This window comes from Gossypium raimondii, chromosome 7 (genome assembly GCF_025698545.1).
Source record: "Gossypium raimondii isolate GPD5lz chromosome 7, ASM2569854v1, whole genome shotgun sequence".
Classification (NCBI taxonomy): domain Eukaryota; kingdom Viridiplantae; phylum Streptophyta; class Magnoliopsida; order Malvales; family Malvaceae; genus Gossypium; species Gossypium raimondii.
In genome coordinates, this window is record NC_068571.1 from 15568760 (window position 1) to 15580708 (window position 11949).

Sequence of the window (11949 nt, forward strand, 5' to 3'; positions counted from 1 at the left end):
CTCCATTCCGTAAACTAGAGAAAAAGGTGTTGCCCCAGTAAAAGTTTTAACAGATGTTCGATAGGCAAGGAGAGCAAATGATAACTTCTCATGCCAATATTTGTAAGTCTCAGTCATTTTCCCCACAATTCTTTTAATATTCTTATTGGCCGCCTCTACTGCGCCATTCATTTTTGGACAATACGGCGATGAGTTATGATGCTTGATCTTAAATTGGCTATAAACCTCAGCTATTGTACTATTGTTCAAATTCAACGTATTGTCGGATATGATTCTCTCAGGCATTCCATATCTACAAATAATCTCCTTTTTCAAGAATTTACTAACTACTGACTTCGTGACATTTGCGTATGAAGCAGCTTCTGCCCACTTTGTGAAGTAATCAATAACCACAAAGATGAAACGATGCCCGTTCGAAGCCTTTGGTGATATCGGCCCAATAACATCCATGCCTCATAAGGAGAAAGGCCACGGAGCAGTCATAGCGTGCAGAGGTGATAGAGGTACATGTATCTTATCTCCACAAATCTGACATTTATGGCACCCCTTGGCATAGCTAATGCAATCCCCTTCCATAGTAGACCAATAGTACCCAAATCTCATGATCTGTCTGGCCATGGTGAAGCCATTGGCGTGCGTCCCACAGATACCCTCATGGACCTCCTCCAAAATTTTCTTAGCTTCCACAACAACCACACATCTTAACAGTACCTAATCTTTCCTTCTTTTGTAGAGCACTTCCCCATCTAAGACATATTCAATGGCTATTCTTCTCAGAGTTCTCTTATCGTTCTCTGTTGCCTGGCTAGGGTACTCCTGATTCTTCACATACTGTAGGATACTCTGATACTAAGGGTGATCGTCTTTTCCCTCCCCCTCAATATTGTAGCAATGAGCTGGGGTTTCATAGATACTCATCTGAATAGGCTTCATTACTTCAAGCCTGTTCACTTGAATCATCGAAGCTAGAGTAGCCAATGCATCAGCCATTTGGTTTTCCTCTCGTGGGAGATAACTGAAGGTGATGTCATCAAACTCGCCAATCAATTCAAGAACCAGTTCTTTATAACTGATCAATTTAGGGTCTCTGGTTTCCCAGTCTCCTTTGAGTTGGTATATCACCAACGCGGAATCTCCATACACTTTAAGCACTTTGATTTTACGTTCAATGGCCGCATGAATACCCATAATACATGCTTCATATTCTGCCATGTTATTTGTGCAATCGAAGTCCAACTTGCTAGCAATAGGATAATGATCTCCACTTGGGGGTACCAAGACTGCCCCAATTCCATTACCTATAGCATTTGAAGCTCCATCAAAATTTAACCTCCAGATATGGTCTGTTCGAGGGTTTTCTTCAGTGTTTTCCACGTACAATAAGTCCTCATTTGGAAAATCAAAATTTAAAGGCTCATAGTCTTCCAAGGCTCTGCTGGCTAGAAAATCAGCTATTGCACTTCCTTTTATAGCCTTCTGACTTACATATACTATGTCAAATTCAGAGAGCAAAATTTGCCATCTAGCCATTCTCCCATTTAAAGCAGTTGATTCCATCATGTACTTTAAAGGATCCAACTTTGAAGTCAGCCAAGTTGTATGATATAACATGTATTGCCTTAGTCTTCGAGTTGTCCAAATTAAAGCACAACACAACTTTTCAATAGACGAGTATCTCATTTCACAATCAGTGAATTTCTTGCTGAGATAGTATATTGCTCTTTCTTTCTTCCCTGTTTCGTCATGTTGACCCGAGACGCATCCCATGGAATTGTTAAACACCGTTAGATATAATATAAATGGCCTATCTGGACTAGGCGGTGATAGTATTGGAGCATTAGCCAAGTATTGTTTTATTTTGCTAAAAGATTTCTGACATTCCTCATCCCATTCTCCCGGGTTATGTTTCTTCAGAAGACGAAATACTGGATCACATTTCTTAGTCAATTGTGAAAGGAACCGAGCAATGTAGTTCAACCTTCCTAGGAACCCTCGGACCTCTTTCTGGGTGTTTGGAGGAGGCAGATCTCGTATCGCTTTAACCTTATCCGTGTCAATCTCAATCCCCTTCCTACTGACTATGAAGCCTAACAACTTTCCTGACCTGGCTCCGAATATGCATTTTGCTGGGTTGAGTTTGAGCTGGAATTTTCTCAATCTCAAGAACAATTTCCTCAAGACTCGGACATGATCCTCTTCAGTTCTAGATTTTGCAATCATATCATCAACATAGATTTCAATTACGCTTTGATACGTTGCTCCTGCATTCTTCAATCCAAAGGGCATTACTTTGTAACAAAATGTTCCCCATAGGGTAATGAAAGTGGTTTTCCTCATGTCCTCCGGGTGCATCTTTATTTGATTGTATCCAGAAAAGCCGTCCATGAAAGAAAATAATGAGTAGCCAGCCGTGTTATCTACCAAGGTGTCAATGTGCGCCAGTGGAAAATTGTCTTTTGGACTCGCCTTATTCAGGTCCCTATAATCCACGCACATCCGTACCTTTCCATCCTTTTTGGGAACAGGGACGATGTTTGCTACCCATTCTGAGTACTTTACCTCCTGTAAGAACCCAGCATCGAACTGCTTTTTGACCTCCTCTTTTATTTTTAGCACAATATCAGGTCTCATTCTTCTGAGCTTCTGCTGAACGAGTTTGCAATCCTCTTTTATAGGTAAACGATGTACCACAATGCTAGTATTTAGCCCTGGCATATTCTAGTAGGACCATGCAAAAACATCTTTGAACTCTCGGAGTAACTCAATGAGGTCATATTTCGTCTTTGTGGTGATATCAGTTCCAACTTTCACCTCTTTTCCTTCCTCTAGGCTCACAATTTCTAATGATTCCTTATGAGGTAGGATTTGCTTATCCTCTTGCTCCACCATTCTCAACAAATTCGGAGATACACCACAGTCTTCGTCATTTTCAAAGTCATGAGATCCTTCCAAACACATGTCTTGCTCAAAAAGAGACTCCGTGTTTGAAACAACATCACTCATGTCATTGATATCTGAGGACCTATGGGGATACACCAAAGAATATACAAAGTATAAATTTATGAATAATTATTTGCACGATTAGGTTATAAATGAAAAAATATTTGGAAGACAATTAATCAAATGGAAAATATATACTTGCTTGGAAAGAATAAAAGAATAATTGCTCGAAATGAATGTAAAGATGTATTTTATTAGGATAAAGATGTTTAGACTTAAGCCTACTTCACAAAGGATTTCTTATCATTCTTAGGCTAAAAACAACAAAACATTACTCTGAATATGCTCTAAAGACTACAGGTATTTCTTCCGCAGTCCAATTGTTTAGCTCACTCCCAGGTTCGTAAGGGCCAATCTCCAGCAAGGACCTTCTTTCAGCTGTCTCTATAGCATTGATATGAACTTTTTCCAACATCTCCTCAATGCCTTCCTTTCTGGACACCCCTCGCTCAGGGTAGATAAACCCACCTGACACAAAGGATTTAGATATGTGAGGGAAGGTCAAAGGCTCCCACTTGACTTCCTCTCCGCTTAGACGTGCCCTTCTTCTCTCCTGCCTTTTCTCCACTTCTTTTCTCCTTTTTTTCATATCTGGCTTGTAACCTAAGCCAAAACGATCAAACTTTCCCCTTAGCATGGGTGCTTCAACCCTTCCTTGAAGGTATTTCCCCAACCCTTTTCCTGGCGAAGCTCCTCTTCCAATCATCAACTGCAGACCCATCTCAATAGTCTTGGATATCTTTGGTACCGGGATCCTATTTCCTTGAGCGATAAACGTTGCATTCACAAATTCTAAGGACCAGAAAGAACATTCCACTGCTTCATCATTGGTCTCTACATAAGGTGCATCACCCGTTACCATTGCGATAATATCCTCTTCCGCACTTATTGTCACCAATCGACCCTCCGATATTAGTTTCACCTTCTGATGTAACGATGAAGGCACTGCCTCAGCCGAGTGTGTCCACGGTCTCCCCAATAAACAATTGTAGGAATGCTTAATATTCATTATTAAAAAGTCCACCTCATAAGTAATTGGGCCAATCCTTAACGGTATTTCAATTCTTCCTACAACTCTTCTTTCTGTTCCATCAAATGCCCTTACTATACCCTGGCAGGGTTTCATATGTGAACTGTCCACAGGTAATCGATTAAGAATGGAAAATGGCAATACGTTCAATGCGGATCCATTATCAATCAAAACCCTTGGTAATGTGTCCCCCTGACACCGGGTAGTGATGTGTAGAGCCTTAGTAGAACCCCTACCTCCAGATGGTATTTCGTCATCGTTGAAGAAGATGAAATTGTCAGCACTTATATTGTTGACCAAACGATCCAATTTATTGACTGAGATGTCCTCAGCTACGTATGTTTCGTTTAGTACTTTCATTAGTGCATTTCGATGTACTTCCGAACTTAGGAGCAAAGCTAATACAAAAATGCGGGCCGGTTGTTTGTGCAGTTGCTCCACAACACTGTATTCATTGTGTTTTAAAAACTTCAAAAACTCCTTTGCTTCCTCATCTTTTATTGGTTCATTTACCAATGGCTTAGATTCCACCGCCTTCCCTTTCCTCTGTTCCACTGTCGGAGTCCTTTCTCTTGGCAGTTCTGCTCGAGTGTCATAACATTTTCCATTACGTGTATAGGAACCCCTTTCCTGGTATTCTTTTACCATATTGCCCTCAACTTCTTTTCCTGAGATTGTCACATTGCATCCGTAATTCCACGGGACCATTTTGTCATCCTTATATGTGAAACTTGACGGTTTCATGATTACAATTTTTGGTGTTACCTGAGCCCTAGCCTCATTACTCTTAGGGCATGAGATAATAACTACAGGATGATTTATTTTCGGGGTCCCTGTTCCTGACTCTGTCATGCATATGCTCCTCCTTTCTTCCGCATCCTCATAGAACCTCATCTCCTTGTTATCCATCATGCTTTGAACCAAAGCCCTGAATCCTTCATATTCTTGGATTTCGTGCCCTGTTTTACGGTGGAATTCACAATAATTTTCCATCTCATACCCTTCCTCTAAATCTGAAATAGCTAACCCTCTTTTTGCCATCTCTTTCCATACTCGTTTCAATGGAGTTCTTACTTCAGCAATGTCAGTCTTGGCTCCTTCCCCCGTACCCTTGCTCAACATATTCACTCCCTTATCATCATGATTGGGCAATGGACCTTCTGTGCTGGGTGAGTCATCAAATTTGACAACACCCAATTTTATAAGTCCTTCTACGACCTTCTTGAAAGCGGTACACTTTTCTATTGAGTGTCCTGAAATCCCCGCATGGTAGTCACATTGAGCGTTCGTGTCATACCATTTGGATACAGGGGTTGTAGAGGACTCAGGTAATGAGGGGCAATAACATGTGCATTAAATAACTTCTGATACAGCTCTTTATATGTCATTGGAATGGGAGTGAACTGAGGCTTCTCAGTATTTTACCTCGTTCCCGATTCTGGTTTCAATGAGCCTTGCTGATTAGCAACCATCTTCCCTGGTTGATTCACTGTAATTGATTTACTATATGCGTTCACATTGTTTACTTCACCTTCTCTTTTCTTTGAAGCTGACCTTCGACTATTCTCCCCACCATCTATTTTTCCACTTTTAATGGCATGTTCAATCATTTCGCCATCCATGATTATATCCGCGAAACTCTTCGAGGCACTTCCTAGCATGAGCATGATAAATGGCGCCTTCAATGTGTTGATGAAAAGCATCGTCATTTCTTTTTCCAAAAGTAGTGGCTGAACTTGAACTGCAATCTCTCTCCACCTCTGTGCATACTGTCTAAAACTTTCGTTTGATTTCTTTTCCAAGTTCTGCAAAGTAATTCTGTCAGGCATTATTTCAGATACATGACTGTATTGTCTCATAAAAGCCTCCGCCAAATCCCTCCAAGTGTTGATTTTGGCCCGGCTCAACTGGTTATACCATTTAGACACCACTCCTGTAAGACTTTTCTGGAAGCAATGTATTAATAATTGATCATTATTAATATACCCCATCATTCTCCTATAGAACATAGTGATATGGGCTTCAGGGCAACTGGTCCCACTATATTTCTCAAATTCTGGCATCTTAAATTTGTAAGGTAGCACCAAGTCTGGGACCAGACTCAGATCTTTTGCATCTATTCCATGATAGCTTTCAGTGTTTTCTATCGCCTTAAACTTCTTTTCAATCCATTTCCATTTCTCCTCAAACTATTTTGGTAATTCTTCTTTTTCTTTATCTTTCTCAGCTACTTCATCGTAGTCCGGGACAGCAAGATTAACTGGGTTTTCACCAGGGTTAGAACCTAATCCAGCTTGGGAGTTCATCGGTATTGGAGTATCTGCCTGAAACCGTTGAGGCTTTATTGAAACAGAGGATCTACGTGGCGGCATCTCTGTCTGAACCTGCGCATGCGGAGGCGTAAAGCCTGGAGGATAGGTGGGTGTCCTATCTACTTCTTCATCATTGATCATAGGGCCTTTCCCCTTATTTAATCCTTTTAATAATTACGTCAGCTCAGTCATCATATCCTTTTGAGTCTCCAGCATCTTTTCTGTCATGTCTTGTTGAATTTTTTCCAATTGTTCCTTCATTTGTATCTGTAACTGATCTTGCACTTCCTTTCGAAGTCGCTCCAACATTTCCAATCGTTGATCCATAATTTTTTACTTTGCACGGGTACCGTAGCGGTGTTTGGTTGATGAGTTTTTGTCGATTTCCAGATTAACTGAAGCACAATATTAACCAATTAAAACCCCTTTTAATAATCTTAAATGCATATGATTTGATGCAGATGCATGAAATGAATGCAAAAAGAAGCGTCAATTCTGATTGAATTTCTTTTTAGAAAACTTTATTGATAAACAAAATTCTTTACATAAAATGGATTACATATATCGCTTTGCCCTAATGCTCAGAGCTCTAACTTCTTTTAACAATGAAGCTAACTCCTGACCCCTATCTGATTCTAGTTCGTACTTTACACTTAAAACATCAGCCTGAACCGCCATTGTTTGCAAATGATCAGCTACTTCTCGAACCTGAGCAATAGCTCTGCCCATAATGTAATCCCTGTTCTAAATTTGATTCTACGAATGATGAAGTTTCTCCCTCCAACACTCTTCGTTTCCTTCCAAAGATTCGATCCATTGCCTACAGCCTTGTAATGTGTACTCCAATTCTTCTATCCTCTTTTTCAATTCTTCAATCTTGCAAAGACTTGTCCTTAATTCCACTACAGAATTACGACCTCTATACGCAGCAAGCAACTTCTCGAGTTTCACTATTCTAGCTTTCAGGTCCGCTTGATAATTTTGAGTTTCTAAAAACTGCCACTCTAAGGCCTCTCTCTGAACTTGAATCTCCCAGGACTTTCTTTCCCACCGATCGGCTTTGCTTCTTTCTTCCTGGATCTCCTGTCGCCACTGCTCTGAAGTCTTTCCTAGCCCGGCAGTTCTCATTGATACTCGTAATTTCTTGTAATCCGTCTTCAAGCATCGAGATCCTCCTCTACTTTATTCTTCCCCTTCTTTAAATTTTCAGCTTCTAATTTTTAGACGTCGACGTCTAGCCTCAAGTGCATCTTCTCTTCTTCCAACTGTTCTATTTTCTTTTCAAGCTCTGAATTCCTCTTTTCAAAATCTTGTTTTATAATCTCCAACTCTGATGGGATCACTTGTAGATACTCTTCCATTGGTCGAGCACTCTCCAAGTTTAACTCCGGGATGTTATCATTAATCCTTTTACATCGCCACTCACCATACTCTGGAGTTGTCATCGAACCCACAGCTAGCCTTTTCATCCTGTGAACCTGATTCCAAGCCTGAGAAATTTCCTTCACCTTTTTCCTGATTCCAAGCTTGAGCTAAACCATATGTTACCGGCACAAACTGTCTCGAATTGTATTGCCTTAGGACCAGCAAAGGTGCATATCCGACGGCTCCCCAAATCTCGAGCAACGGAACCCAGTGAAAGCTTCCACAGTGGTAGAGAATTCCATCAGGAATCAACCAAGGAGCTCTCCATTCCACATCATCATCCTGAAGATTTTGCAGAATTGCTATCCAATTTTCTTCTGATATATCGTCCCTTTTGGGTGTAGCCACTATTTCCTTTAACGGGGAATAATGCTGAGAGAAAACTGGATATGAAACTTTGTCCACCTTCTAGAAATGACTATGGAACCAAGCTATCAACAATTGCGCACAACCTATAAATCTTCCTTCACCAGCTCGCCTACACGCATTCAAAGATCTAAACGTTTCAGCCAAAATCGCAGGAACAGGTGTGACCCCTTTACCCAACTGATCAATAATATTTGAAACAGCTTCGTCAACATGCCCCAGTGCCCTCGGGAAAATCACTAATCCGTAGATACTCAAAGAGAACACATCAACCTTCTTTTTTTCATCAAGATGTGCTAGGATCAAGTCTCGCAAATTCCTCCATGGGATACATTTACACTCACCCTTCTATTTAATCCTGGCCATGATCCATTGTTCACTCATTCCCGTAATACTCATTAATTTCTTCCAAAATGCTGGGACATACGCGGCTTTGGAATATGCTTTATCAACCTGAAGCCTAGGGCAGTGGAGTAAAGCCGTATATTCCTCTACTGTAGGTACCAAATCTACATTCCCAAAAGTAAAACAGCTATATGCAGGATTCCAATATTGAGCAAGAGCGTGAAACAGTCGTTCATCCACCTTGATGCTAAGTAAATACGGCAAATCCCCATAATTAGAGTAGAACAACTGCTTAGTTTCATCATCCCACCGATCCCAAATCTCACTCAACTCCTGAAGGCTATTTTGCGTCACACTAATACGAGTGTAGTCCCAAAGTTCTGACACATAATCCTTAGCTAGACTGTCTCCCTTTTCCAATTGCATTTTCTCTGACCATATACGGACAATGGCATTGTCTTCCACTTTACCATGAAAATCGTTTGCCATGACAATTTTCTAATTTGGTAACCGAACTCGAATCGACACTCCTTGAAATATGCAATGACATGCAACGAAAACAAGTCAGTATAACACCAGAACAATTCAAAGCAAGTACAAGAAAACCAAGCACCTATCCGGGTAACCGCTAGAGGTTGGAACAATTCTAACCAAGTTGGTTTCTTAAGTCAACTACATGAGGTTTGGTTCTAGAGTCAAGGTATCCGAACCAGTAGATTCCTCGATCTTCACCCATTATAGGCTCATATAGACCGAGTTTAGTTCAGGGGAATACATGTCCTTATGGCTGCACGGAGATGAAAATCTCACGAAGACATAGGTACGGATGTATCTCGAAAGCGATTCACTATCCTGCACGGAGGTGAAAACCTCACGAAGGAGTAGCTTCTCACTCCCACTTAAAAGGACAAGACTAAACAGTCTTATGCAATATGATGCCAAAATATACAACTCAATTTACAATAATCATGCAAGCAAATGCAAAGATTGTAATTTTTCAAATCAATTTTTGACAATAAGATAGAAAACAATCAATTTTACGGTTTGACTCTCTTGGTGATCCCCAGCGGAGTCGCCAAGCTGTCGAAACCATTTTTTCAAATTTTGAAAAATGTGGATCGACTTTTAAAATAAAAACGGGGGTCGCCACCGATATTTTATTGTGGTGTGATCAGATCACCTTGAAAATAATTTTAGGTCTGCGAATTTTGAGAAAATAGGTTTGGGAGTTGGTTACGCACGAGGAAGGGTTAGCACCCTCGTGACGCCCAAAATTGGTACCAAATTGATTGTTTAATGTCTTAATGTCGAAAATTTGAAAATATTTTAAAATACAATCCTTTGAAAAGAAAATTTTAATAATTGAATTTAAAATAAGACTTACCCACTTTAAAGAAATAAACCGTCACACTCAGTGCGTTAGAGCACAACAATTCAATCTTCGAAGTTAGATTCATCCTTTCTAAAAAAAATACATTTTGAGAAGGATATTTGGTTATTTAGATCATTCGAGAAACCAAAACCCAGTAAGTTAGGGTTCAATTTCCTTAAAATTCCTAAACACCAAATATTTCTTTTATTTAAAAACGAGATAACAAAATGTCATATCCAGTAAGTTAGGATCCAACACTTTGAAATCTAAATAATTTTATTTTTAAAATGTACGTCTTAGAAATAGATACTTGATGATATAAATTCATCGAGAAGAATTGAAGCTCAGTAAGTTAGGGCACAATTCTCTCGAGAATTATTTAACACCAAGGCCCTTTTTGAATTTTAAAATGAAACGATTATAATATTTTAATGGAATGCAATTCTCACGAAAAGAACATGATTGGAGAACGATACATATGATGTACAAGAAGAAATACAATCTACGTTTAAACTAAGAAACAATTAAATAAGTGTTATACCAATACCAATATTAAATTTAACAACACCATATAAACTTGAACACTAATAAATACGCGATTAATAAATCCAATAAAATAAAAAAGTTTAAACAACTAAATGATTATGTTTAAAACCATGTAAAAGAAAAAGGTTCAAGTTAATACCACGCTTGAATACTAAATGTTTGCATATGAATTATATATATTTACAAAAGAATCATATAATTTTATAATGAAAATAAGATTTAAGTTATTCTAAAATTCCTCATTTAAAGAGATAAAGTAACTAATAGATATATTAGAAAAACTATGGAAACAATTATAGTACTAAATTTGAAAATAAAGTATACAATAAAATTTTGAAATAATTTTAATGAGCTTAATATTTTCAAAATAAAAATTTGCAAGGATTTGTGTATTATTTTCTAAAATTATGCTAATAAAAGGAAATTTGAAAACAATATTAAGCTAAATATCAAAATAATGTTAAAAGATTAAAATGAGAATTAATTTGCTTAAAAATATTTTTGAAGATGAATTTAAATATGATAAAACAATTTTAAGAATGATACAATAATTATAATAAAACATCAAAAGTAGAATTTAAATAGAATTTGACAAAAAAAACTAAATTAAATAGATAAAATTAACAAGTTCCAACTAATAGTGTATAATGGATTTGAAAGTATTGATGATAAATCAAAATAATAATTTACTAAATTTTAAAACTATGGTAACAATGTATTTAAAATATTATTAAGAGTTAAATATCAAAACATATGTCAAATTTTATAATAAATGAAAGTAAAACTGATTCTATTTTTTAGAAAAAATTGTTGAAGTTAGAAAGGAAAATTTGATTTGTATTAAATTGAAATCGATTTTAAAATTAAGGGACTAATCAGGCAATTAAACACAAGCATCAAAATAGTTTCAATCATCCACAAAACGGTGCCGTTCAAATCTGGACCTAAATGAACACGGAAACAAATATATGGTACAAATTACAAATAAATAAATAAATAATCAAATCACAAATGTAGTAAACGTAGAGGGACCCATCGCATAAATAAACCAAACGCTTCATAATCGCGCAGATCCTTCCCAGACCGGGTCACGGCTTGGGTCGGGCCATCGAATGATGCTGTTTCAATGCCATTGTTTGGGCTCTGAACGGCGTCGTCTGAATCCTATACTTAAGGCTAAGTAAACCCTAAAAGAGTGTCGTTTACAGTAAACAACCTAGACTAAAGCAAAAAAACTCCGCGCCGTTTTGACGAAGCGACGCCTCGGGCCTTTACCCACCCTCCAACTCCGATTGCGACAGAGCAGAAGGAAGATCGGCCACCAGGTAAGGTTTCTGAACCCTCCCCCTCTGTTATTCCTTCCTTACTAATAATTAGTGAATCCAAAACGAAAAAAGAAGAACGAAACAAACTGTGAATGAAAAAAGAAGAACCCAGAAAAATCACCTCTTTTCGAATTTTTCTCTGTATTTTAATTGCGTAAGTAGCAGTACAAATCCTCCTTTCGGTTCTTATATCCTCTTTTTTAACCAAAAAATCGTTGAATTCAATTA